Below are 26,824 nucleotides of genomic sequence, written 5' to 3'. Positions count from 1 at the left end.
CTTTTATGGTGTTTTTTTTTTTTTTCGTTTTGTTTTTTTTATTATCGGGATTTTTGCTTTTCAGCCCAGGAGTGAAGGAATGCCTCATGCACACCTGTGGGTCAGAGTGCGACTATTACCTAAGCATCAGTGAAACCATTTGCAGTGTTGGCATCCTCTGTTTGTAGTATCGCTACCCATGTGCTTGTCATGTTATAGCCTCTCTCCTTGGGGTGTGAGTAGTAGCACTGAGACCAGCTCTGTCCATTGTGTGTGCCAGCGAGTGCTGCTGTGACATTGCACTGGGCACAGGGGACTGTTGATGTGAGCATGTGTCTAAGACAGAGTCTGAGCCAGGGACGTAGCCAGGGAAAGAAAAACGCACAGAACCAACTCGCATCACTGCGCGAGGACGCGCAGAGGCAAATTTTTAAACCAAGTAAATTTCGTGTTCTGTTTTTCCCCAGATGTACTCGTGCGTGTGCACTTCAAGGTTGTCTTTCTTGTGATACCATTTGCGCTTCTTAGATTTAAGGCATTGAGCCCGCAGGAAGCACACTGTTGCTTAGAGAACATGTATAAAAATGTCTTCTTTGCCGAATACTCCGCTTGGGGTCCTCTTAGGACTTACATGGAGACAGAGCCGTGTCTGGGGATTTGTGTGTTTGGTTTGGTGAATAGAGAGAAGAGGTGCTCTGATTGCTATGGGATATAGAATTCGTTACAGGAATTAGACCCAACACAACTGTGCGAGAAGCTGAAAAGTGAATTTGTAGACGGTGTGCAAATTGAAGTGTGCGAATGAGCTAGTCCATCTGAGAAGAAAAACAGTGCTGAAATGTGCGTGGGAAGGGTTGTCTGCAGGGAGCTCTGTGGGAAGCTCTTGCTGCCATGTAGTGGCCACTTCTTTGCTTTTACAGCCAGGTGCCTCACGGTGGGCCTGGGGCCACCCTAAGTCAACACTCAAGGTCAACACTTGAGAAGAAGAGCGGACAAGAAAGAGGATAGGCACTTCTGTGTCTGCTGGACGCCATATTTGACTGGTGACCTCCAGAGAAAAATAGCCCTTCTTCACTTTCGCTTTCCAAATCTCACACAAGCGCATCTTTGAGTCAATTTCAACATACAATCACCCAGGGAAGGGAGCTCTGGGAAAGGTAGTTCTGACTAAGCTCAGCAGTACAAAACCACCACAGTTAAATTTAAAACCTGCCTAATTTGAATGATAGCATGCACGCGCACGTCATTTTAGAGAGGCCGTCCATCTAAATATATATGCCAGTGATCCATGGAGCTCACATTCACAGATTGACTTTGACTTTGGGAAGCACTGATGGTGGCACATTGGAGACTAAGAACTGCAACAGATCGTTGCTGGCACCAGGTCTTAACCCCCCACCCTTCATCTGCTGCCCTCAGTCAAGTGTTACCAAAGTTCTACAAATTAAAATCCAGAAACTTTCTGTGTGGTAAGATCATTTACAGGCCACATTGTGTTAAATCAAAACTCTGCATTAAGGGTTTGGAATGGCTCAGTAATCTTGGACTGTGAGAACTGGAGTGAACCTTCTACTTCATACTAAGAAAAACACATCCCACCTCATTTTATAGCGGAAAAAGCTAAGGTGAAGAGAGGTTCAAAATCACCTAATGGTTGGCTACAGGATCAGAGTAAATTCCAAGTCTCCTGATTGCTTAACAGTCAACACTATCCAGCTCTAATTGCTGGGAGTTTTGAGAATCATTTCTGATAATATCAAGATTCAAAGCAAGAAAAGGCCTGTCTCATTTTCACAGGGGGGAATCTGTATAGTAAGGAGCCCAGATCAGGTTCCCTCCAGAAATGTGACGTCTCCAGGGGCATTAATTTATCATAAGTTAAACCCGGGGGCTCTCCAGCCCACCCCCCACGTGCAGACTCATAGGCAGAGCAGTGCTGTTGCAACGGGATCTGGATTGATGGGGGTGCAATGTTTGTTCTTTAAAAAAATTTTTTTAAATTGGGGAACAGTGTGTTTCTCCAGGGCCCGTCATCTCCAAGGTCGTTGTCCTTCAATCTAGTGGAGGGCACAGCTCAGCTCCAAGTCCAGTCGCCGTTTTCGATCTTAGTTGCAGGGGGCGCAGCCCACCATCCCGTGTGGGAATTGAACTGGCAGCCTTGTTGAGAGATGGTGCTCTAACCAAGTGAGCCATCTGGCCGCCCCTACAATGTTTGTTCTTGACAGCCATTTCTTTTTCACCTTTAGACTTTTGAAAACCCTTGCATTGTAATATTTTTAGAAAAAAAAAATCAACCCAGAATTGCTTTCGGTTTTATAAAAGGGAAAGCTTCTATTATGTAAAGTTCTTTGCTGCCATTTTTAGAAATGATTAGAATCATGAGGAAAAGGTAAGAGTTATGATATGGAGCAGCCACAGTCTTATCTGGACAGTTTGAAACTAATCAAAAAATGAAAAGAACATTTTAGTACCTGGGCTTCATAGATACCTGCCTTCATGTCTCTAAACTGAATAACCAACCGTGTAGTTTTAAAGCCTTATTAGCGAAGTGTTTGAATTTACACCACTGTGTGTATGTTTATTTTAAATTTTATACATGACTAAATTTTATTACAAAATAGAAATTTTTAAATGAGGTAAAATATTTAAAGTTATTGATAAAAAAGTTGATATCCTGTGTTTTTAAGAACAATGAACATTTCATTTTAAGTATTGTTTCAAGATACAGTAATTCGCATGTCAGTTTCCAAGTTCAGCCTAGGATGATGGTTGCTTTTAATGCACTGTCATAGCTGGAAAGGTGGTTTTGGAAATCTAGTAACTGACTGGAGGAGGGGCACTGCCAGTCACATGAAGTCATGATGCTCATTAATTCACTTTGATTCACCAATTATGCAAAGGTTTTTGTTGAAATCTGACTCGAAAATTTCCATCTTCTCTGATGGCCGACGATTGCACAGTAATCAAAACATGTTACAGGTTTAGATTTCTAAACCAAAGACTTATAAAGCACTCAAATTCTTCATTTGGAAAGTTTTGAACAAGTAAGAAAAGCATTTCCAAGATTGAGTAACATGCTCGCATGGATGTTTTGGCCAAGAGGTGACCTAAACAATGGAAACACTTCCAAACATCCTTTGCTGAGAAGCCCTTTCCACAGCACGTTCTCAGTAGTCTTGTCTTGGGCCCTCTCCTCTGGAGCCCTTTTCTCAGCAGTCAGGGTGGGGTACGGGGTCGTCCTTCACCGTGTGGCTGCCAGCTCTCCCACTTGTGTGCCTGTTGCTGACGTGTCATCTTGCCACCAGCCCCTTCCCTGCAGTCCCTCAGGAGCCTGGAGGTCCTGGGCCCGGCAAGGTGCTGGGCTGAACACTGTGTATGTGTCAAAAATAGCAGCTGTGACTCACTGCCCTTCATTCCTGCACTGCCCTTTCCTCGGAACCACTGAGACACCCTACACAGTCTAACGGGGAACGGGAAATGGCTCTGTCACATTCTTTCTCCCAGTAGGATTCGTCTGCTTTTCCTCACTCTCTGGCTCCATCTTCCTGCCCTTGTTTTTGTCTTATTCCATATTTGGGTCTATGTTGACCAATTCTGGGTGTCACCTTCCTGTTCTGGACATTTCTTCTTTCTACACCTCTATCTGGGTTTCTCATTTCTTCCAACTTTTGGAAAAGCTGACTCGTTGATTACTGTTGAACTTTGGCTTTGGGCCTCAGCACCCAGCAGGATGACATCCTGAGCTGCCCCCTTGGGGAATCTGTGCAGAGGTAGCACCTGAGGGATGTAGAGGCAAGTTTGATGGGGGCCATGGAATGATATCAAAGTTCTGCCCAACTCCATGCTTCCTGTACTTTCTACCAAGGAGTGCATGTTCCATCTTCCTTCCATTGAAGTACATGGTAATTAACTTTACATCTAAATTTTATAAGCTCAAATCATCTAAATGGCTTGGTTATTAGAAAGGATAAGATGTACTTTTCCACTCAGGAGTCCTCTCTCTTCCCCCACATGTTTCTGTGATCGCTCTTAATACAACTATAGCCCCCACTGTCTTCCCGTTGTGTAGAAATGGACCTACCTGCCTGCCACTCCGCCTCGACTCTGCAGTCATTGACGTATCACCTGCTTACGTGTCTTCACTCTTTCCAGCGAATGGTTATGGTGCCTCCTACCACGAGCTAAGCCCTGGTCTAGGTCCTGGGACTACAAGATAAGCATCTGCCATCATTGAGCTTCTATCTAGCAGGGGAGATAGGTAATTGAAATAAGTAAACAAAAATCACGGTCGAGACTGCCGGCCTAGAGTAGACAGAGAAGGCGTAACTGAGGAGCTGGTATTCAAGATGAAATGCAAAGGGTAAGAAAAGGAATCAGCCAAGGAGGAGTTGGGGGACAGTATAGTTGGCAGCTCAGCGTTAGAAGATGGAAGAGTACTTTCCAAAGGATGCGTAATTCTATCCTAACCTTAAATCTTGGCCAAGAGATACATTTTTCAAAAACTTCCACCCACTTAATATCATGTCTTTTTCAGATGGCAAGAAAATGCCAATGTTTTTCAAGATAAAACTCTCATTGCTACAGAGTCCCATAAGTACGGATGATAAATTATTGGCCTCATCCACTGATTGTTTCAAGTGACATTAAGAGGAATGAGTTGGTGACATGAACATTGTGATGGGCACCTGACAGGGAGTGACCTTGTTATTTCAGTTTCCTTTAGCCTCACAGGTGGATCTGACAGACAGCCTGTGGCCACAGCCATATCAACTCCATCCTGTGATGATGGGAAACAAGGTGTTGGGAAGACATTCTTTAAAGTTAGGTGTGATTTCATGGCATGAGAATCCACAAAGGAAGGTGAGTCAAGAGACATCATGAAACTCTCCAAAAGTAAATCCTAACTGCTCAAATTACTTTCCAGGGTACTGAGAACATTTAAGCAAAGAACAGCTCGATTGCCTTTAGTATTCTTTTGGAATGAGTTGACAATGAAAGAAGGTACTAGAAATGGGGACGCACAACTCTTCGAAAAATTATAAAGCTAGACAAAATTCCCAGTTTGCTTTTTTTCTTAAGAAGGGAGGAAATGATGGTGTGAATGATGGCTCACCGAGCGCTGTGACTCTTATTTGCATCAACCACGAAGACATTCTTTGTGGTCGTTCTTTGAATCCTCAGTGCCTTCTTTAAGAAGCCACAAGCCTTCTCAAATACTTCTCCTGAGCAACATTTGTGTTAAATCTAATGTCCACTGTGCAACTGAACATGTGATCATATTTTGACTTGATATTTCCAGAACATTCAAAGCCAAACTGGGTGACTCTTCAGTTAGCAAATACACAAGCATTTTGTTCTTACCCATGACTCATTTTGACCCTTTCCAGTTTTACTTTATTCCAGTTATTTCATGCTTTCTCATATCATTGCCATCCTTGTAAGTCACTGTAAAATATTTGAAGAACAAGAGGGAACCTGGAGAATATAAATAGAAGCAACATCTAGCAGTTAAAGCACAAGCTCTGGAGTGAGCTGGAATCTAATCCCGAGTCCTCGTGTGTAAAAGAGAAATAACAGCTATTTCATATGATTGTTGTGCGAATATTTAGGAAGAATGCTGCAGCTGAGACAAAGTTAATAAACAGTAAATGTTAGCTATCATTACCTTATGATTATATAAAGTAAATAAATCTGATTCTGTGAGCTTGAACTCAACCCCAGGCAAAATTCCTCAACAGATTGTAAACACAGTTAAAAGGTGATTTTTAAAATTAGTATGATTCCCTAAAACAATGTCAAGTCAGGCCAATATAATTTTATATTTTTTAAAGTGTCATAAGATGGGAAGCTGTGAAAAAAACATACCTCAATGTCAGCAAAACTTTTGACAATAGCTTAAATAGGTGAAAGCTTATTCAAAGCTTATTAAAGCTTAAATAAGTTAAAGTTACATGGACAGAAAGACAGTTCAATTGGGTTGATTTAACAGTTTAAACCTGTAAGACCACTAGATAGTGTCAGAATTCAGATGACATGTAGGCTATCCAGCTGGTGCCCGAGAATTGCGTGGTGGTGTGGGAAAAAAACCACACTGGAGTTGGTGTCAGAATTATAGTAAAGAAACTTAGTTTTCACCTTTTCAATATGTGGTCTTTCTAAAGTATGTTTTCCCATGCTTGTTGTTACATACACATGGTAAAAACTTGAACACACAACAGAAACATGAAATAAAAGCAAAGTCCTGCAAATACTGCCCGAAGGTTATCACGCTTATTAGTTTCTTATCTCTTCTTCAAAAAAATTGATATGTCTGTTACAGGAAATATGTATGTGTGTGTTTGTAGAAACATTTTGGGTTGTGAAAATTGGGGTGTGTGTGCAGAATGTGCACTACTGTCTTTTAGTGGGCAGACAGCAGAGATGCTGATAAATATCCTACAGTATGCAGAAGAGCCCCCCACAAAGAATTATCAACCCAAAGAGACAAACCCTGCTTTGGGGCAGTGGTTTTGAAACCTGAGTGCATCAGAATCCCCTGGAGGGTTTGAGAAAACTCTGATCGCTGGCCCTCACCCCCCCACCCCACCCCAGTTTCTAATTCAGTAGGTCTGGAGTAGGGCCCCAAGATTTGCATTTCTACAAGTTTCCAGGCAGGTCCAAGGACCACACTTGACTAACCTTTTCCTGGGGCCTTCCCTTGTGGGCATGGACAAGGTGGGCTGACCAGCACCAAGGCTTGGTTCCGCCAGTACGGAGGAATACACGGGAGAGAGGAACAGTGCCCAGGCTATGAGAACCAACCAAGAAGTCGTGGAAGTAGCAGAAATCACTTCCATTCACAGCCCATTGACAAGAACTCCATGATGTAGCCACACTGAGGTACCTAAGAGCCTGGAGAGTGTGGTCTCCAGCAGAGAGGCCATGAGCCTGCAAAGACAGCAGGGATTTTGTTACTAAAAGGAGGCAGAGAATGAGTACTGGGGAGAGTTTGCTGTCTCTGCGAAAAGGCGCTGCACGATCTGCACCCCATCCCTGCCCTCCCTCTCACCTCGCTTTCTACCTGTCCTCCTCACTTGCTATTCTCCAGACTCAGAGTCTCCGCTCTTCCACAGGCCAGCACATTCCAATCGCAGGCCTTTGTGTTCGCTGCTCCTTCTGCTTTGGAAGCTCCTCTCCCAGGTAGTCATTCGGTTTGTTCTCTCACCTCATTCCGGTCTCAGCTCAAATGTTACCCCCAGAGAGGCCGGCTCTGACTACCTGTCTACCAGGCACCCCGCCTCAGCTGCCCCTTTACTCTTTCTCCCCTGACCCTGCTGTCTGTCCATGTCACTCAGACGCATCAATGCATATTTCTTTGCTTCTCTATTTGTCCCTGTCACGGGAAAGCAGGGTTTGTGAGGGCACAGCTTGTCTTCTTCACTGTTATATCCCAGAACAGCACCTGCCATGGAAGAGGCACTCAAATATTTGCTGAACACGTGAAAAAGTGCATGTTCTATTTTTGATAGACACCGCCAGATTTCCCTTCAAATGGCCTTGTCCTTTTGTTGGAAATTCATGCGTTTTTCAACCCTCACTAATTTGGAGTATTTTCTTTGGGGTTCTGGTGCCTAGTGTGGCCCTGGAACATTTGTCACTGGTGCCTCTGCCCCCAGGAAGCAGCCTCATCTCCCCAGGTCTCTGGAGCTGCAAATCCCAGCAGGGGTGTGACCCAGAGGAAGTGAAGTGGGCGGGCAGCAAATCTGAACTAGGCAACACCATTTCTCAAAGGGACATGCGATGGCCACACCTATTTAATATAATAGCCCGATCTAGGGAGAGGCATTGATGCATCTGATTTAGCCCCCACCAGAAAAATCATTCCCTATCTAAATCATCTTGACTTACAAGATTCTTAATGGCTCAAAACTGCCTTATCAGCTCAAGTTGATCTAAGAAAATAAACATTTCATAACTGTGATCATATAAGTGGCTCCAGACACAGAGCAGCTCAGCCTGGATGCATGGTTCTTATAAATAAACCAGGCCATCGCACACTGCAGAAATAACTAGAATGTCTGTGACTTCATAGGGAGCCAAATGGAAGTGCCCTTGCCAAATGAATGCTAAAGTCATCCCATAGTCAAAATGTGGTCAGGCGCTAGAAGTGAGCCAAAATCATTTTGTTCCAACTAAAGCCACTTCTCAAGTAGAACTTGAGCCCTCAAATTGAATTTCTATGCTTAGATTGTAGGGAAAGGGGACACAGTACAACAAAATGAGCTCATCTAAAGGGTCTGGTTAAAAGCTAACAGGAACAAAATGCCAGTAGCCAGTAGCAGGCCTGGAATCAGGTCTGACTCAGTGGCTTCTGTGTTCTACACCAAAACCCCATGTCATCTGGATTCACAGTGCCCTGCAGGTCGCTATAGGATTAAAAGAGGCCGAGCACTGGTCCATGAGACAGAGATTTTCAGCATCACTGGTTGAAATAAAAATAGTTTCCAGAAAAGGCTGTGTTACCAGTAGAACCTCATTTCCTCAGCATTTTAATTTTTGAGATTTTTATGGTGATAAGAGGAAAGCAAATTATTTTTCAAGGGAGTGTTCTGTAGCAATTTCTCTGGGAAATGATAGCTTCTGAGACAAGGTATCCATGTGGGTTTTTTTTGGATGGACATAAGCATAGCTCAGACAAAATCAGGGGATGCCCATTTTTGCCTACTAGTTCAGTTCAGGGGCACCTGGTACATCTGGAAGGGAAGGGCTGCACGTAAGCCAGGTTGGCCAAAAGAGGTCATTTGGTCAGACTGTCCCCAGACATTCTTCTAGAGCATGGGTGATTTTTCTTACTCCCTAGATTCCAAATCCTCCCAGTGACTAGCTCAGCAGTCTCCACTCTGGGCAGTCAACAGAAAGGAGTGAATGCCTCCAAAAGCGAGGCCAACTCGAAGCCTGGGAAGCCTCCAGGGCTGTGCCAGAAACAGCGGCCCCAACAGGGTGGGGACTTGTGGGAAACCATGGGTCCTGGCTTCAGGACTGGTAGGCACCCAGTCCCATCTTGGCCCCTTCCTAGGTTTTCCAGAAGGTTCTCGCATGTTCTGCACAAGGCAGGGATCATAATCCGGGGGTGTACTGAGGGTGAGTGTGGCCGTTACCACAAGCAGTTCACCAGCCAGGGAGTGCCTTCCTCTGTGTTCCCTGGTAGGATCAGACCTCACTGAGCTCAGGTCCTCAGAGCACGGAAAGAAAATATTTTTCATGTGATGTCTTTGGAAACTATTTCTCATATGCAGAGGCCCGTTGAGCCTTCAAAGGCCACAAACCTAAAAATGTTTTGGACACTTTGGAAGCCAAAGAAACTTCTCCAATTTCCTGAACTTGTGTGAAAAGCCTGCAAATGGTCCTACAGCTTGTAGTCTGAAGATTCTCCCCTTTCATTTTTTTTTCTCTCTGTTTCTTCCCCCATCAGATCCCTTCCCTGGAAAGCTCAGTTTATTCCTCAACCATGACAGCCTAGTCCTGACTGAAAGCTGCAGTCCAGCTGTGAGAGCTTGGAGGGAGGCAAAGAAACCATCTCCTCTGATGGGGGAGAAGGAGGCTCAAAGCAGAGATGTCAGTGTCCTTCAGATCTTTTGGGGGCAAATGTTTTTTTATGCTTTATTTATGTATTATTTATACAGTGCCCATGACCTATCCCCACCCTAAGACTAATACCTAAACCGTCAGGGGACCTGCTGGGAGAAGACCAAAGAGGAACACAGGGCAATGTTGGGAGTCTGGATGTCCTGCCTCCAGCTCCATCACAGATTGCAGCATCTCCTGCCAGGCCCCTCACATTGGCCTGCAATAGCACTGTGGCTCTTCTCCAGGCATCCCTACGTGCTTCTGAACCCCAAAGCAGGCAGCATAAAGACTCAAGCTGGAGCCCCTCTACCCCCCGTAACAATTCAATGGCAAATCAAGCAAATGCTCTCGGACTGTGCAATCCAGTTGTCACTGGCCACACAATGTAGCTAGTGCGAATTGAGCTGTACCATTAAGTGTAAACTACATACCGGTACCAGATTTTGAATACTCGGTATAAAAGGAAAATGTGAAATGTATTATTAATGTTTATATTCATTACAGTTTGAAACCATACTATTTTTGATATATTGGGTTAAATAAAATATATTCAAATTAATTTCATCTGTTTCTTTTTACGTTTATTTGTATTACGTGGCTTCTAGAAAACTTAAAATAACCTGTGTGGTTTGCATGACATTTCCATAGGACAGCAGTACTCTAGAAACTCTGAAAGAAACTCCAGTGTGGTCTGAGGGTCAGGAAAATTTCTGCAGGGGAGAGAGTGGGGCCGAGATGAGATAAGAGGTGGGGATTTCATCAGAGAGCAGGGCTTTTCTTTTGGAAGAAACTAACTAACTAGCAGATCAGCTGAGCTGGGGCAGGCAGGGCATGGGAAGTAGCTTTTATCAGGAGCTGATTTCAGATGACCTGTTAGCTCCAGCCAGCCTTGTGGTCTGCGATGGCCCATCAGGGAGGGGCAGGAACTGGAAAGCTGTGATAGACCTGCCTCCAAGCCCTTCCTTCAGCCCTCCAGGATGCGAGGGACCTGCGTTTGTCCTGCAAGTCATTGCTACAGGCAGCGGCTAACAGAGGTATTTATTATTGCTTTTTTTTTTTTCATCTGGGCAACCAGTTCCACTAGTAACAGCTGCGGTGTCAGTGATGTGGAACTATCCAAAGCGCTTACTGTCTATTCAGTGTTCTCAAACATCCCATTTAGTTGGTTTAATTACTGCCTGTGTTTCACATGTAAGGAAGCAGAGTCCCCACGGTCTAATAACAGGCAGAAAGTCACCCAGGGTGAGAGGAAATCAGGATTTGCCCCACGTCCCTGCTTCTGCACCCCAAACCACCATGCTCCACCTTGTTCCAACCTCCGCTTGGCGGGGGTGGGGGGGGCACCCCAGCTGCTGGCGGGGCCCACTCCACAGCTGGCTGCTGGCCCGGGCCTGCTTTCCTGGACTCAGCTGGCTACTCCTAATCCAACAGGTACGGCCCGAATCCCTGCCCAGCACCCAGCCCTATGCCTTGGGTTGTGGAATGTAGGAGAAGTAGCCAACAGCTGCTCTTTGAACCTCTAGCTGGCTGGAGAAGCGCGACTTGGGCGAGAGGGTCAGCGGAGGCGCCAGGTCCCCTGCGTGCTGTGCCCCTGCAGGCAGTCTCGGGCACTCTGCGGGTGCGCCGGGGGACAACTGAGCTTATGGAGCCTTTGCTTTTGGTCCAGTTCTCTGTTTTCTGTTTCACCCTGGCAGGTTCCATCTGGCATTTAGATCTTATAAATAGCCGCAGCTAGGGTGTGACTTGGGTGGAGACCTGGAGCCTGTACTCCACCCTGAAGGAGGAAAAAAGCTTATTTAATTCATTTCTGCCCTTGGAAGTCTCTAGCTGTTTAGAATGCCAATTAGGCGGCAGCTGCTGGGGTTTTTCCTTTCCCGATCCCAAGATGGCCCGTCTGATTTTCTGGCCTGTTGACTTAAGCTGTTACAGGAGGTTGGGTGGGGCGGGTGTGGCCAAACCGCAGGGGCTCTGAACCCGCTGGCTGAGCTTCGCTTAAGTTCTGCTGGAGCCTGCGGGTGGGGGTGGGTGAGGTCCCACAGAGCAGGCCCAGCCCTGCCCTGTTTCTTCCCAGATGCAGGAGTAAGAGAAAAGAGGTTTCCCTGAGAGAGGGGCGTCTGGCTGGCCAGTGCCCGAGGAAGCCCCCAAACTAGAGCCTTAAACAGATACCCAGGGACGGGTCCTTCTGGGCCTCTTGGCTCCTGCAGAACTTGGGTCTCTGCACCATGCACCTGGCACCTATCATGGGTTGCCTTATAGATTACATCCGCTCTAAGGAGCTGTGTCCTCCTCAGTGTAGTGGGGATCATAGTGCCCGCTCAGGGTTCTGGGGAGGGGGGCACTTGGCACAGTGCCTGGCACACAGGGAGGGCTCATAGATGCCAGCTCTCACCAGCTTCCTTTATGGGTTGACACACAAGGCCAGAAAATACTCAACAGTTCCTGAAGGATTGAAAGCAACTTGTAGGAAGACCAAAACAAATGAGAGAACTTCCAGGTACTAGCAAATGTTAATATCTAAAGTGATTTTTAAAAAATGAAAGCATTACAGAATGAAATATAAAATGCATATTAATACATATTTTTAGAAAGCATTACAAGATAAAAATGACACCAAAAAAGCAAAGCAAGTGGGTATGTCAGCAGACAAAAATGAGAAATACCCAAACACATCCTCTAGGGGTCCTCACCACTGTGAAAACTCATGTGTGACCTGTTGACTCCTTTTCAAGGCGTATATTAATGTGTGTGTGTTGGGGTTGGGCGCTGCAGGGGCTGGCGCTCCAATGCAGGTAGTGAAAGGAGTGAAAGATCTTCAGGTTCCTGTGGATATGCCTGGAGTTTGTGCAACTGAAGGGGGGGAGATGGAACAGGGGTGTCAAGGGGCCCTGAAGAGAAAAGGGATGACTAGGAAGGGATGGCATGACCTTTGTCCTCCACTTGCCTTGGAACCAGGCTTGAGTTTGTTCCTAGGAGAGGGGTAAGTTCCATGGGCTAGAGGAACTGTGTGTATGAAAGACTGTGAGACTGGGCCAGGCAATCCTGCCTCAGCACCCAACAAGCTGTGGCAGAGTCTGGGGACAGTCTCAGCACTGAGAGCAATGGTGACAAGGAAATTTCTTTAAGGGTCTGTTTGGTGGACTCTAACAATAATGACTTACTGAAGAAAAAGCCAGTGCGGGTCCTGTGGCCAAGACACTGACACCCCTCCGGGTTTGCCCAGAAATCACAGGAAGATTTTAAAGGGGAGCTCAGGTCCTGCCATTTGGCAAGGGAGCTCAGTGTCATTGGCATTTGGGCATACATGTGAATATGATGTCATTATTAAATAAATATTGAGTCATCTGTTTGTGTCACTTCATAAGTAGCTCTTGTTGCATGGTTAATTAGGATGAAAACATTGATTTTAAATTAAGTACACAGAGTACATTCCAGCATCTATTGAACCATAGGAAGAAGGTAGAGTTGAAGCAATTCCCCAGTAGTCTTCAGGTTCTCTCAGCTGTGAGACACTCTGGATATTCAAGGACAGCTGGCTGCCTTTCATTCCTCAGAACTCCATCCTTCTCTGGCATGATGGAGAAGGAAAGTGAACACGAGGCCCATCCAGAGCTGCATCTGTCATCTAATTAGGTGCCCAATTGAGCAAACAATTTGAGCTCTACACCTCCCAAATTGCAAAAGGGGACCAAGTCTCTCGGCACCCAGAACCAAGGAAGCTTTGCCTCCTTCGGGAGCTGGGATCTGATGCTCCAGAGAACTTTGGGTGTGTACCAAGCCCCTGGGAAGAAGTGCACCCTCTCATGGAATGCAAAGGCCACAGACCAGACTACATCCTTATTCGCATGTCCAGAGTTTAAGTGCAACAGAGGAAGAAAATCAGACTACAGACACTTCTGTGCTGTCTCGGTGATGCCACTGCCTTGGGAGAGCTCAATTTGACGTTATGTTCCTTCTGAATGCAGTACTTGTGTGTCATGCTCCTTAGAGAATATCAGATGAGAGAAGCTTACTAGCTGGCAGATGCTGTAGGGACCCCTTTCTTCAGATAGGTCCTTGCCTTGGGACCTCCATGGCCTTGAAAGTCTTCAGGGGTCCAACCTCTTGCTCTGTCTTCATGGGCCTTCCTCCTGCCAGCTGAAGAGAGCCTCACCATCTCCCCAGAACACCATTTGATTTCCTCTTCTTCATACACTCAATCTTCATTATCAGATGTCAAGATGTTTTGTACTGAGGCATCGATGTCACTTTCCAGAGAGACAGTACTTAAAAACCTGAAGACAGAGAAGAGCATGGAACAGCTGCAGATACAGACCATTGATTTCATTCATTCATTTATATTTTCCTTCATTGAATGCCTAGAGAAAGAGTGAATCCACCATCTCCACTATTACCATCTTGTTCAAGCACCATTCTTTCCGGATTAGATCGATGCAATAGTTTCTTAATAGTTCTGTTTGTTTCCATCCTTGCCTTTCTCCAATTATTCTCATCAAGGTGATCTAAAACAAAACAAAACAAATTAAAACAAAAGCACCACAAATCTGATCTCTTTCCCCACACCTGCTGAAAGTCATTGGCTGGCTTTCCCTTTCATCCACCGCTGGTGGGATGAATACTAAACCCTCCAAGGTCCTGCAAGATATAGCTGCTGCCTGCTCTCTCCCAGGCTCAGCCTCTCTTCCCTTTCTGTACTGCTATGACCCTGGCTGTCTTTCACATCCTCAAATCCTCCCTTTCCCTCTTCACCTAAAATTAACATCTTTACCCAAGATCTCAGCTCAAACGTTACTTCTTTAACAAGCCTTTCACAGCCTCTAGGCTTGAACGATTTCCTCGCAACGTGTTCTCTTAACAGTTGGTAGTTTCCTTTCATATCACTGCTCAGAGTGAGTGATTACTTGATCAATGTCGTTCTCCCCGATAGGTTATAAATTGCATGAGAACAGGGACTGTGCCTGTTTTGCTCACCAATATATTGTCAGTGCCTAGCATAGAGCCTAACACAAAAGTGCTTAATAAATACTTGTCAAATACTAGAATAGTAGAGAAATAATAGAATACGTAGAGAAAAAGATTTCTACTTATTCCCCAAAGCCCTCTTCAAACAGCATCCTCATTGTGAAGTTTCCCTCCCTCCTCTCCACCTGGGAAGAATAAAGCTCATCCAACACGTGCCCCCCTGCATACTCTGTGTTCCTTAGTAACAACCCCTTTTTGGGCTATTGGAAGAAGACTGGTCTGACCTCATCCATTCCTTTCAACTAGATAGCTCCACCTGGATGCCTGTATCTATTTCTTAGGGATGCCATAACAAAGTAACATAAACTGGCTTAAAACAATAGAAATTTATTTCCTCACAGCTCTGCAGTCTAGAAGTCTGAAATCAAGGTGTTGGCAAGGCCGTGCTCTCTCTGATACATGTAGAGGAGAATCCTTCCTTGCCTCTCTGGCTTCTGGTGTTTTCTGGCAATCCTTGGTATTTCTTGCCTTGTAGATGCATCACTTCAATCTCTTCCTCTGTTGCCTTGTAGCTGTCTTCTTATAAAGACACCAGTCATATGGATTAAGGGTCCACTCTACTTCAGATGACCTCATCTAATTATATCTGCAAATATCCTATTTCCAAATAAGATCGCATTCTGAGCGAATGGGGGTTACAACTTGAAAATATCGTTTGTGGGGACACAATTCAACCCATAACAAGCACAATAGGTAACTCAAGCTCAGGTCCCAAATTAGGCTCAGTGTCTTATCCCCAAACCCACTCATCCTCTTGTCGTTCTTATTTTCATGCTGGCACCGAGGCCCATGTAAAGCAAAAGAAGAGAAGCTCATCCTAGTCTTCTCCCTCTTCCATTTCTAATTAGTGGATTGACTATCTCTTTAACATTTCTCATAGTAATCTCCAATGACCCTTTTTTGGTTCCTTCATCATCCTTAACGGGGACAATTGTGGAAATCAAACTGGTCTTTCTATCTCCTGTTTCAATCCTTTCCCATTCATCCTCCATGTCGCTGTATGACAGATGTATTTAAAACACAAATATGACCATGGTACCGTGTTCAAAATTCTGCAAAAGCTCTTTGCTCTGCACATAAGGGGTCCAAGCTTTTATGTATGGCACACAGGATACCATGTCCTTACCTCTCCTAACTCAATTTTTGATACGGTCTCTCTGCACTCTCTTCTTTAATTTCCTAAACCTAGGAATTGGTTTCATGCCTTTGAGTTTGTAGCAGAGACATTTACCATTCATAGAAGAGACATGTGTTCCTGTACATTTCACAACTGGTGAGGCATGTGATTAGTTCTAGCCAATGTACTGCGAATGGAAATTTTATGTATGACCTCTGTGCCGAAGCATTTAAGAGCCAATGTGTTACCTTCCAGCTTTTTGTTTCCTGCCATGCCAACTTGGAAGCTGAATGACACACATGTCCCTGTGTAGAGCAGAGCCCTGCCCCCTGATCCTTCCCCAACCAGCTGTTGCATCCAGCGCAACACGGGCAGTGAGGGTGTGAGAAGGGGCGGTTTGGGTTAAGTTTTTAAGAGAGAAACAAACAGAGACTTGATGCAGTTAAATCTCTCCAAAGGCCAGGGGTCTCTCAGTCTCAAAGGACTGGAGCCCAGAATCAGGCCGACTGAAGGTTTTCATTGATAGATATACAAATACAAGACAGTAACATTGCTTCTTACATGGTCTGTGAGACTCATACATCATAGTAGCAAAATGTTTATTCCAATCACCCTTTGTTTGTCAACAGCCGAAGCACAAGGTCCCATGATGTCTTAATTAAGGTATGTACCCTCTCAGGGTCAAGTCTCTCATATTGTAACAGTTCCACTGAGATAAGTGGAGAGAACTGATCTTTATTGTTCTCATGACTTCTCTCACAAACAGGTGTAAGAGAAAAGCCAGAGCCAGCAATGGCTTTTCCCAGGCAGGGGGAAGGGGAGGCAAGGCCCCTTCCCATATTTTTCTAAGGCAGCTCATTGGGGGTCCCCACTTGGTTCGGCCTGGCTTAGGTTGTATCTCCCGTGAGATATGTTACCCGTCTTTGGCTGCAAACCATCTTTTGGGGACCAGACAGACAGACATAAGGTGTAAACACAAGGATGGAATAGAGTCCCAGAAAGGCACAGTCTCACAGACTCTTCTTTCCTTAAGGAAAGACACGGGGGGACAGTTGGCTAGGCTGTTGTGTGACTACATCTCCCCCTTTTTTGTTTTTGAAGTATGAGAGACACAGACCTGCACTGGACATGTGATTTGAATGAAAAATAAACCTTGGCTGTCTTAAGCTATCATATTAAGCTATTACGGCTTCTGGGTCATTTTGTTACCAGGCATAACTTAGTCTACCCTGACTCATGCAGTGCTTCTATACAGGCTGTTCCCTCTGCCGACCCCACTCCCCTTCAGCTTCCCGGGGAAGTCCTACTGATTGTTCCAGCCCCATGGTCTTCATTCTGCCAAACTGATCTAACCCATTACCAAGCAGAGTTAATTATTCCCTCCTGTGCTCCCACTGAACCTTGTATATAATGCCAATATCATCCTTATCACCTGTTATCATAATAATTTAATATCCACTGAATCATGGAAGAGTAGACGGTAGGTGCCTTGAGGGCAGAGACTGTGTGTCATTCAGCTATCAAGTTTGTATCTTCAGCACCCCACAGGGTGATTGGCATAAGAGGGTATCCTACCAAATAAATGATGAATGAATAAATAAATGAACTGACTAACCATAATCTGTATAGGCTGTCAGTGGAGGGTGATGGAAAGGGACTGAAGGAACATGAAAACACTGTGTGGGACTCTATGGCTCAAACACATGAGGAGCCAATGATAGCAATTTAGAGCTTATATAGAGTTCAGCGTAATATTGGCCTTTCTAACGTATATTGCCAGGGCTCAAGTAAGTGAGAGGATTACAGAAAGTAAAACTGTCATGCAGGCAGTCAGGAAGGAAAGTTTAAAAGAAAATTCAAAAATTACTTTTAACTCATGAGTGAGTGGACGAGGGTGGAATAAAAGTGTGTCCTGTTAGCAGAAAGTGATGATTTAGGAAATAACAGAGCACATGTATGACACAGCCAGAATGACTATCAAAATTATGTGTAAATGGCACCCTGAAAAAGCATGAAATAGGGATTGTGAATAAAATGCAACTCTCTGTCTCTCTCCCTATAAATAATCTATCTGCCCCATGAGAGCAGTAGGGGCAAATCCAAGTATTGTGGGATCTCCCATTGTCTCTTTAAATTTTATTTGATAGCAGCAGAATCCCTCTACCCCCAATGATGACTTGCGCAAGCCAATGAACTAACTTTCATGTTCAGGCAATAAAAAAAAAATCCTTTGAGTTGCAAAAAAGTAGCGTCACTTCAGAGCTTCACATTCCAAGTCCCAGGTAATAGTTAAAACTCTGAGACTGATTGAGCTTTAAATCTTCTCTCCTTCCTTGGCTCAGATCTGCCTCATCCTGGAAGCCTGCCCTGGGAAAGGGGCATGGTCCTTTTCCTCTTCTCTCCCTCTGCTCACCTCCTCCCCCTTGCTAGCTGCTATTTTCCTCCATGCCTGGAATGAAGCCCAGAAAGAGAGGTAAGGGAATAATATAGTTCTCACGTGGCTGGGTGGCCTAAGCCCTTTGGGCCGGCAGCTGGCCTCCATGGGGTGGCTTGGCAGATGATTAAAGCTGGCCCTGTCATGGGCTCTGCTGAGGCCTCCAGCTGGGCCCCTGTCTCCTGTGGTTGCCTTGACCCAGGCTGAAGGTCTCCATCCCTCTGGGTGGTCTCATGTGACTCTTTCCCCATCTCCTGGGATTCCAGAGGTAGAATGAGCAGCCCTTTCTGCTGAGGTCTTCTGTCCGTGCCTACAGGCCCCAAGACTACCCCACACCTGCTGCCTTTCCCACAGGGCCCACATCGGGTCTTGGGACACTCCACTTGCTCTGCCACCAAAGCGGTATCCATCACTAACATTTCATTGTCACAATGTTCTAGCGCTGTCCTATGCGCTTTACGTTCATGATCTGAATTAATGCTCGCACCACCTACGAGGTAGGTATATCTGGCAGGCCATATCCATGGGGGTTTATTTTAAACCTGCCTTACGTTTTGTTGTCCCAAACACTGTGGGCGCATTTCACTTGTCACTGATTTTCTTACTGCAGACACAGGAATTGTGAGATTGAGGCTTTTTCTTAGCTTGATACTATGAAGCTTAGGGCAAGTCAGCAATATTTCTGGAATGGACTTATCAACACCAAGCTTCCTTCTTAAACGAAAATTCTGTGACTTAAGAAATAATTATAGGATAAGGAATTGCATGTAGGTGTTTAAAGTGGGAGGTGAAAAAGGTTAGTTAGGACCTAGGACATAAAGAAGCCCAGACAGTCCAGCTATAAGTAACCCTTAAAAGTCTTAAGCATCTTTAAACTTTCAAAAAATGACATTTAAAATGCCTCAAAACCTAAGTCTTTATCACTGCTTCTTTTATAATCCTCATGAGCAGTCTTAATAAAAAGAGCGGGGTCAGCACTCTTTCAAGAATCTTAAAAACATTTGTCCCTCTGACTCATTAACTCCACCACCAAAAATAATTTCTAAAAAATAATCAGAAGCCTACACAAAGATTTGTGTATAAGAGGATGAATCACAGTAGTCTTTATAGTAGTAAAAAGTAGGAACGATTCCCTTTGTTCAATTTTTGCTCACATTACACCCCGTCAGAGAGGGTCTCAAACGACACTAAGTAGTGTTCTCTCCCCTTACCTTGCTTTTATTTTTTAAATCTGTAAACAAATCCAAAACTCACTGGAGCCAAAAAACGAGAGACTACTCAGGTAAACAGTTTGCAAAGTGGGGAGACACAACCACCTAAAAGTGTGCTCCTCTGAGACAAAGGAGAGGCTGTTTTTATACAGAAAGTCCCCACCCAGATTCCTGATTAGGTCCATTTTATAAAAAACGAAGTCTCCAAATTAGTATGGTTCTGATTGGTCCAAATTGTGCAATTCTTAGCAGTTGGTATTACGCGTTCTGATTGGTTGTTATGGAGCAGTTCTGATTGGACAGGGCCTGGTGTCAGTCCATTGGCTGAAAGACAAAACCAGGAACTCCTTTATAAAGATGTAAAGGAACAGAACATGGTGTGGAAAACCGAGAGTTCAGTCAGAATTCTTCCTGGTATACAGAATAGAGGAGAAGCATCTGCCAACAGATGGCCACTAGACTCTCATTATTTATAAAATTTGGGCCCTTGGTTGACCATGGGGAGTTCATCTCAGCAGGTCAATTCTTTCTTCAGGTTCCCATCAAATCAGTCTTTCTTCTCGGGGTCTACACATCATAACACATTACCATCTGATGTGGTATATGTTTATTTATTGTTTACTTTCTTTCTCCCAGCTAGGATGTTAGCTCCATGAGAGCAGTAGGGGCAGATCCAAGTCTTGTGGGGCTTAAAGTGCATATAAATCTGAGGTATTTTTAAAGAAAAATAAATAAATAAGAATATAAGATTAGACATGAATATAAATATTGATTTAGAATGAAAAGTAAAGGTCTTTGGAAGGTTCCTCATTAGCATCACAGTGAATCTGTGTTAGAGAGGAAGGGCTTGGTCTGTCTTGTTCAGAGCTACATCTCTGTCTAGGATCTAGAACAGTGACTGGTACATACTGTGTTTCCCCGAAAATAAGGCCTAGCCGGACAATCAGCTCTAATGAGTCTTTTGGAGCAAAAATTAATATAAGACCCGGTCTTATTTTACTATAATATACGACTGGGTCTTATATGACATTATAATATAATAATATAATATAATATAATATAATATAATATAATATAATATAATATAATATAATACCGGCTCTTATATTCATTTTTGTTCCAAAAGATGCATTAGAGCTGATGTCCGGCTAAGTCTTATTTTCAGGGAAACACGGTAGCAGGTCTTCAGGAAATACTTGTGGAGTAAAAGAGCTACTGACAATAGAGAGCTGGTTAAATAAATGAGCAAAAACTTGCCCCCAAGCACAATTAGTAATGGAAAGAAATGGACTTGAACATACTTCTGCTCTCCTCTTCTTTTTGGGTTCCTGGCTGCCCAGCTAGACTCCTTTCCCAGTCTCCTTTGCAACCAAGTGTGACCATGTGATTCATTCATGCAAGTTACATTTGAGCAAAAATCATGGTGCCACTTCTCAACCTGAGCTGTAAGATCATGGGTATGTCTCCCCCATGCTCCCTTCCTTCTACCTGCCAGCTAAAATCTGGATGTGGTGATTCACTTTGATGAGATCCCGAAGGGGATGGCAGAGCAAGAACAGAGAAAGAACCAGGGTTCCCAAAAGACTGTAAAGAACAGAGCTGCTTTACTGACTGGCACAGTCCATATCCAGATTATTAGGTGACAGAGAAATAATCTTTGTTCTGAAAGTCATGGTATTTTGGGACCTCTTTGTTACAGCAGCTTAGACTTACACTAACTGAAACATCTTCTAATACCAGGCTTTTTTCATTGCACTATACTGCCTCCTAGCAACACTATTAGAAATAGGGAGGGTGATTTATTTATAGTTAAGCCTGGGAGATGTTCTGTGGCTTTCTTCTGGTAGTTCTCTCATGCTTCCTTTCCCTGGTACTAATAATAGCTAAGTGTCAGGTACAGTCCTAAGTGCTCTCCATAACATGACTCATTGAATCCTTATCTTTTGAATATATGTTATTATCATCTCCCTTTTTAAAGATGAATAAACCGAGGCACAGAAAGTTTAAGCAACGCAGCCAGTAAGTGTGAGAACTGGGATTTAGACCCATGCAGGCTGGTTCCATCGCTTACTTCCCCAGCCACCGTGCTATGTTCTTCTGACGCTCTTGCCTAGTTTCTTCTGCTCCCTTCCCACCCTTCCAATACATTCAATTATCCCCCATAGCAAATAGGCCAGTAGGTGGTCATAAGTATAAAAAGTTTCTGCCCCTCCCTCGCTGTCAACTGTTCTACATTTATATCTCTTTGGTATCTTCACATGATGTGGTGAACTCTAGCATTTGGGGGATGTCAGGTGGTACAAATCAGGCCAGCATTTTACTAGGTACATTGGGCACATCTGAGAGAGCCCTGAACTGGGAACCAGAGGTTTGGCTCTTCCTGGGTTTCTGAACTGACCTTGACCATGGCGCTCCCCTATATACAATGAGAAACATTGATGGTCTCTAAGATTGTTCATAACTCTGAAATCTATGGTCTGTGATTTTTCCCCCCTTCCTAACCCTCTATCTGTCTGTTGACCTGCCTTTTGGCAGGATGCCAAGGAGTAGGCATCAGCTCCATATTTGGGGTATGGGAGGGGCATCACCTGGCTTGTCTGGATTGAGATGCAAAGGGAGAAAGTGAGGATAAGTCAGACTCTGCGGGTCTTCTAGTTGGTCCTGCTATCCACAGGCGCAATTATCTCTCAGATATGCAGATGTAAATGAAACAGGATTCACGGGTCATAGTGGGGACAGGAATGTTTCCAGGCTTGAAGAGGGAACTTGAACCCAACTGACTGACCAATGAGGTGATGATCCCCAGTCTGGAATTCCAGTTTACCTGCTCATTGTGATAGATTGCCCTCCAAGAGACTAACAGATAAATTTAGCTGTGGCAAGAGAAGTATCCCCTAAAAGAGCAAGGTTGGGCAAGAAGAATAATTTGAGGATGGGTGAAGGAATAAATGAGGGATATAAGAATTCTATTCCTGTGAATGTCGGGCAATCAAACAGAAAAGGCACTGGGCTCCCGCGGATGGCTGATGTGGATCACCCTGTCATCACTCCATATCGAGTGGTCATGGTTGGAACATGCCAGGGTGCAGATGGCCATAGAAAGCCTTTAATTCTGCTAAAATCAAACTTTCTTCTTCCTTATTTTACCACAGTCCCCCGCCTTGGGATTACTTGCACATGGTTGACACAGTATCAGTTATGGGTTAAGACAATGGCAGCCAGGAACCATTTGGTCATACCATGAACATGACAGAAAAAAACATGGAAGAGATAAAACCGTAAGCTGTAAGCAGGGTGTGCCCCTGCCCAATGGAGGATGTCCAGTGCTCTTTTGCTTTCTCAACAATATTATGAGAATGCCTTGATTTGCGTAGCTGAGCAGATGTTCTCTTGGCCACAAATCTATTGGGTCCTTGCCCACTCTGTTGAGTGGGTGGTACAAAAATAAGAGCTGCAAGGAAGGGGCCAGCAGTGACAGGAAAGGATGTGAGGGACCCCTGACAGATCAGGAGTTGAGGGACCATCACCCAGAATTCAGAGGAGAGAGGCATCTGAGGAAGCAACTCTGCTTTGTGTTCAGTTAATTTTTTTCTAACAAGGGTGAAAATTTGTGCAGCCACAGATCATTTGCAATTCAAAGAGCAAGGGCCAAATGGAGTTGAAAACAGTCTGTGTGGGAGGCATTCACAGTATGAATGACCCAATGACGTCCCACTCAAGGGAAGTTGTCCGATACATTTGAGAACTTTTCAATGGCATGGGTCCCTTGTGCCAGACTTTTTGTCAATTCTCCTCTTTCCCCTTCCATACTGGCTGCATGCTTGTCACTTCAACATAGGCTGGCCATCTGGAACCTTCCCTACTAGATAATATTTCCACCTCAAATTAAAAAGGGTCCCTTTCCTGCTTGTTCTGAGCCTGGGATGGGAATGGTTGAGGAAGATTGTTGAAATGGTAGTATGATGTGGAGATTTCCCGGGGATTTCAATTACCCTGCTCCCCCTATTCTTCACGATAAAAATTAATCATGAGGGGGAAGAAAACAACACACAATCTTATGAGAAATGAAGGTTGAGTCAGATGGAACTCACAGAGGCTGGCTGAGATTTCAATTTTCTTACTGTAATGAAAACTGCATTGCCATTAACTGCTGCAGTGGAAATTACTTACCAACGGTCCCCGGTGGCAGCCTTATCCAGCGGGTCCTGTGGTGGACTGGTCCTGCTAGGGATGGTTGTTGAAGCATCTACTCACTATCACCCTCCACACAGTCCTGGGGTTTCTGCAAATGAGCAAAGATGTTGCTTTTGTGCAACTGAAAAAGGAGGTGCCAATATGTAATATCATGGTGACTTAAAATATTTTCTTCTCCTACCCTTTTTCTGTGACTTTTCCTTGCCTGATTTGAATTTATGACTTTCTGCATATGTTTCTCCGGGTGCCAGATTTGGGTCAATAATAAGAAATAGCACACAATGTTATTTTCCAAGAACCTGCTATGTGCCAGGCCGTGAACTAAGTGCTTCACATACATTATCCCTCGCAATTTCAATAACCCTGTGTGCCAGAGATTGTCCTCCAGTATCTGTGCTTTTCTTCTTCCTTAATAATACAGTCCCATGTTTTTAAGCGAGGCACATGACTTCCTGCAATAAGATCACATTGCCCAGCTTCCCCTATGCATGCCCACATGGTCAATGGAATGTAAGCAGAAGTGTTGTGTGTAATTTTCAGGAAACGTCCTTAGCAGGGGGAACATGCCCTTTTTTGTCTATTCCTTTCTATGCTGGCTGGAATGTAGGCATGATGGTTGGACATGAGTAGCCATCTTAAACCATGAGGTAGAAGCCACTTGCTGACAATGGTAAAGCAACAAGACGGAGCTGAAGTCCTTGATGATTGTGAGGGATGAGTTTTTTTGTTACCTGCAGCTGAACCTGTCCTACCAGAAACACCCTGCATGAAGGTAGTAGAATGAGGTTTTAGAAAGTGTGGGCTTTAACCCAGAAAACCTGGGTTAAAATCCTACCTCTCCCACGCTTGCCAGCGTCATGACTTTAGGCAAGTTACTTAACTGTTCTATGTCTGATTCTTCATTGTAAAATCAATATAAATTAAACCTTAATGGATTTTAGGACAAGTTAAATGATATAACACATCTGAAATTTTTAGCATAGTGTTTGATAAGTGGTAGATATTGTTATTCTAACAGTATCGATGAGGAGAATCTCGTCAGACCTCAGAGAACAAACCTAAGAGAAGTAACTTCCCCAAGGCCACACGGATAACTGATTTAGAGAGTTAGACCCAGAAGCCCCAGAGACTTATAATTTTTCCATGATATTGGCCACCATGGATGCCCAAATGTCACCACTAAAAACAAGAAAAAAAGATGGTTAACTCTCATACTTGCTTTTCTCATACTTGCTAGTTAACACACACACACACACACACACACACACACACACACACACACACACACAGAATCAAAGCTGAATTTGAACAGGCACTGCAGACGCCTGCCCTGAGCTGTCCAGTGTCTTCTCCAGATGCTCCACATTCCCACACTAGATTTCTAATCTCCAACGGATTCTGATGTGCGATGAAGTCTTTGAATATCCCCAGCCCCTTTGTTTCTTTAGATAGCTGGCAAGCAAAATTCCAAGAGGAATTTCACTGATAATTTTTGTCTTCACTGATACATGTAAGTATTGTTTGGTAAATTTCCAAATGGCAATTTAGGAGCAGTAGAAAGAAGTTGTACAGTTAAGGCCAATATTTTTCAATTTGAAATATGGAGACTGAAGTAATTGGAGAAGGTGACAGTGTCTGTTTCTGAAGTGATTATTAGGACCAACTATCTGGCATTGAAAAAATGGGAGAAAAGTGAGTAGAAGACTGGCTCTATGGCTAAATATGGTGCCAACACCTAATTTTACAATTGCTGATGCATTTTGCTCATCAACAAAGAATGTATGTTGGCAGGTTTCTCTCCCACCTTCTCAGAGTGGTTATAGCTCTGTGGCCTCTTCACATGTTGCAATGGTTCTGGGTCATTTTCTCAAGTTTGAAACTGTGCATGTTTCAATCGCTGTTTCCAGGCAGAAAACAGTGGAATCCTGAAAAGAGTTGAAGAAACTGTGTTTTTGCACTTTGACCTAACTGAATTAAGAAAGCAGATCCTTTGGGTTTTACCAGCCTCTCATGTTTTACACTATGAGAGTTCTTCTGTGAAAAGAATGTGCTTTCATTATTTCAATTATATCAGAAAACATTCATATTGAATTTTGTGGGTTTTTGTCTTTACATCTTGAAAAGAATGATTTTGAGAATCAAATTTCATATAACCCAATTTTAAGAGTGTAATTCCCATAGGGTAATTAGCTTCTTTCTTCTTCATGTTTTTTTGAACCTACTGAAAAAGAAAAAAAAAAAAAGGCAAGGGAGAAAGGCAGATGGAGACCAAAATGTCTTCACCTTACTTACGGATAAAGCTGAGATGGAAGAAAGAGGAATGTATCTGTGGCAAATGGACCTCCTAATGCTGAGCCCAAGTATTGGTAGGACTTGCCCATTTGCCCATGGGCAGAGTCACCCCCTCTCGCCTCCACACAGGGCGGGCGTGGAGCGGAGCTTTATTGCTATGCTTTCCATGGGTTTGAGAGCCATCTAGAGCATGTTTTCTTGCTGTTTCCTAAGAGGAGACAGGAAGGGGCCAGGCTACACATGCTGTTTCTCCTCAGACTCACCAATCAGGTTAGTCCCTCCACTGTCCTGGGGAGGGGTGAGTGAGGGCTGAAGGGAGACTATTATGCTATCCAGTCTCACACCACAGGGAAGGGAGAAACACAGTGGGAATAAGCACTTGTCTCACATGACAAATTGTATTGTAGTACGCATTTTCTACTCATCAGTTTTGGTTTCTATTCCTCTTCCTCACTGTCCCTTGAACATTCTAATTTGAGCAAGAGAAAAAAACTACACAGTGAAAAGAGCACTGGACTGGGAGTCAGAAGACATGGGTCCTGGTTGGGGCTGGTGGGTTAAGTCATACGGGCTTTCTGGGTCTTGTTTTCCTGTAGTCATTTTGGGCTGCAGTCTGAGGGTGTAGGAGAGGTTGCTCCTCCTTGCTCACGCCAGTTCCGTGGTCTGGGTCCCAGCCCTCTTCCTCTGGGAAACTTGCCCTCTCCTCTTTATACCGTTCTTTTTTTTTTCCCTTACCTGGGTTCCTTCCAAAGGTTTTTAGACACCAACAGGTCTTTCGCACTTAGAGACAATATTCACACTTGTCCCTCACCCTTTCCAGCAACTCCCCTATCTCTGCACCTTCAGTTTTTTAATAGAGAAACTTCTTGAACGTGCTGTCAGAGCGTACTGTCTCTGCTCATCCAACCCACAAAGCAGTCTGGTTTCTAGCCTGCGATAATCCCCAAAGGACTCCACTAGGGTGGCCAATGA

General features: G+C 44.3%; 1 long non-coding RNA gene across 2 annotated transcripts; it reads right to left on the bottom strand.

Annotated features, from left to right (window-relative positions):
* Nucleotides 1-10,644: 10,644 nt before the first annotated feature.
* Nucleotides 10,645-26,188, bottom strand: LOC141569366 (uncharacterized). Of its 2 annotated transcripts, XR_012492924.2 has the most exons (4): nucleotides 25,853-26,188; nucleotides 23,537-23,648; nucleotides 14,944-15,123; nucleotides 10,645-14,084 (listed from the first exon to the last, which is right to left on the bottom strand). It is a non-coding gene; the product is annotated as an uncharacterized LOC141569366 (long non-coding RNA). The 2 variants fall into 2 exon arrangements; XR_012492921.2 differs by lacking the exon at nucleotides 14,944-15,123.
* Between the last annotated feature and the right edge of the window lie 636 nt (nucleotides 26,189-26,824).

This window comes from Rhinolophus sinicus, chromosome 1, assembly GCF_057876585.1.
Source record: "Rhinolophus sinicus isolate RSI-liver-muscle chromosome 1, RSI-T2T, whole genome shotgun sequence".
Taxonomy (NCBI): Eukaryota; Metazoa; Chordata; class Mammalia; order Chiroptera; family Rhinolophidae; genus Rhinolophus; species Rhinolophus sinicus.
This window is presented reverse-complemented; position numbering and strand designations above follow the sequence as displayed.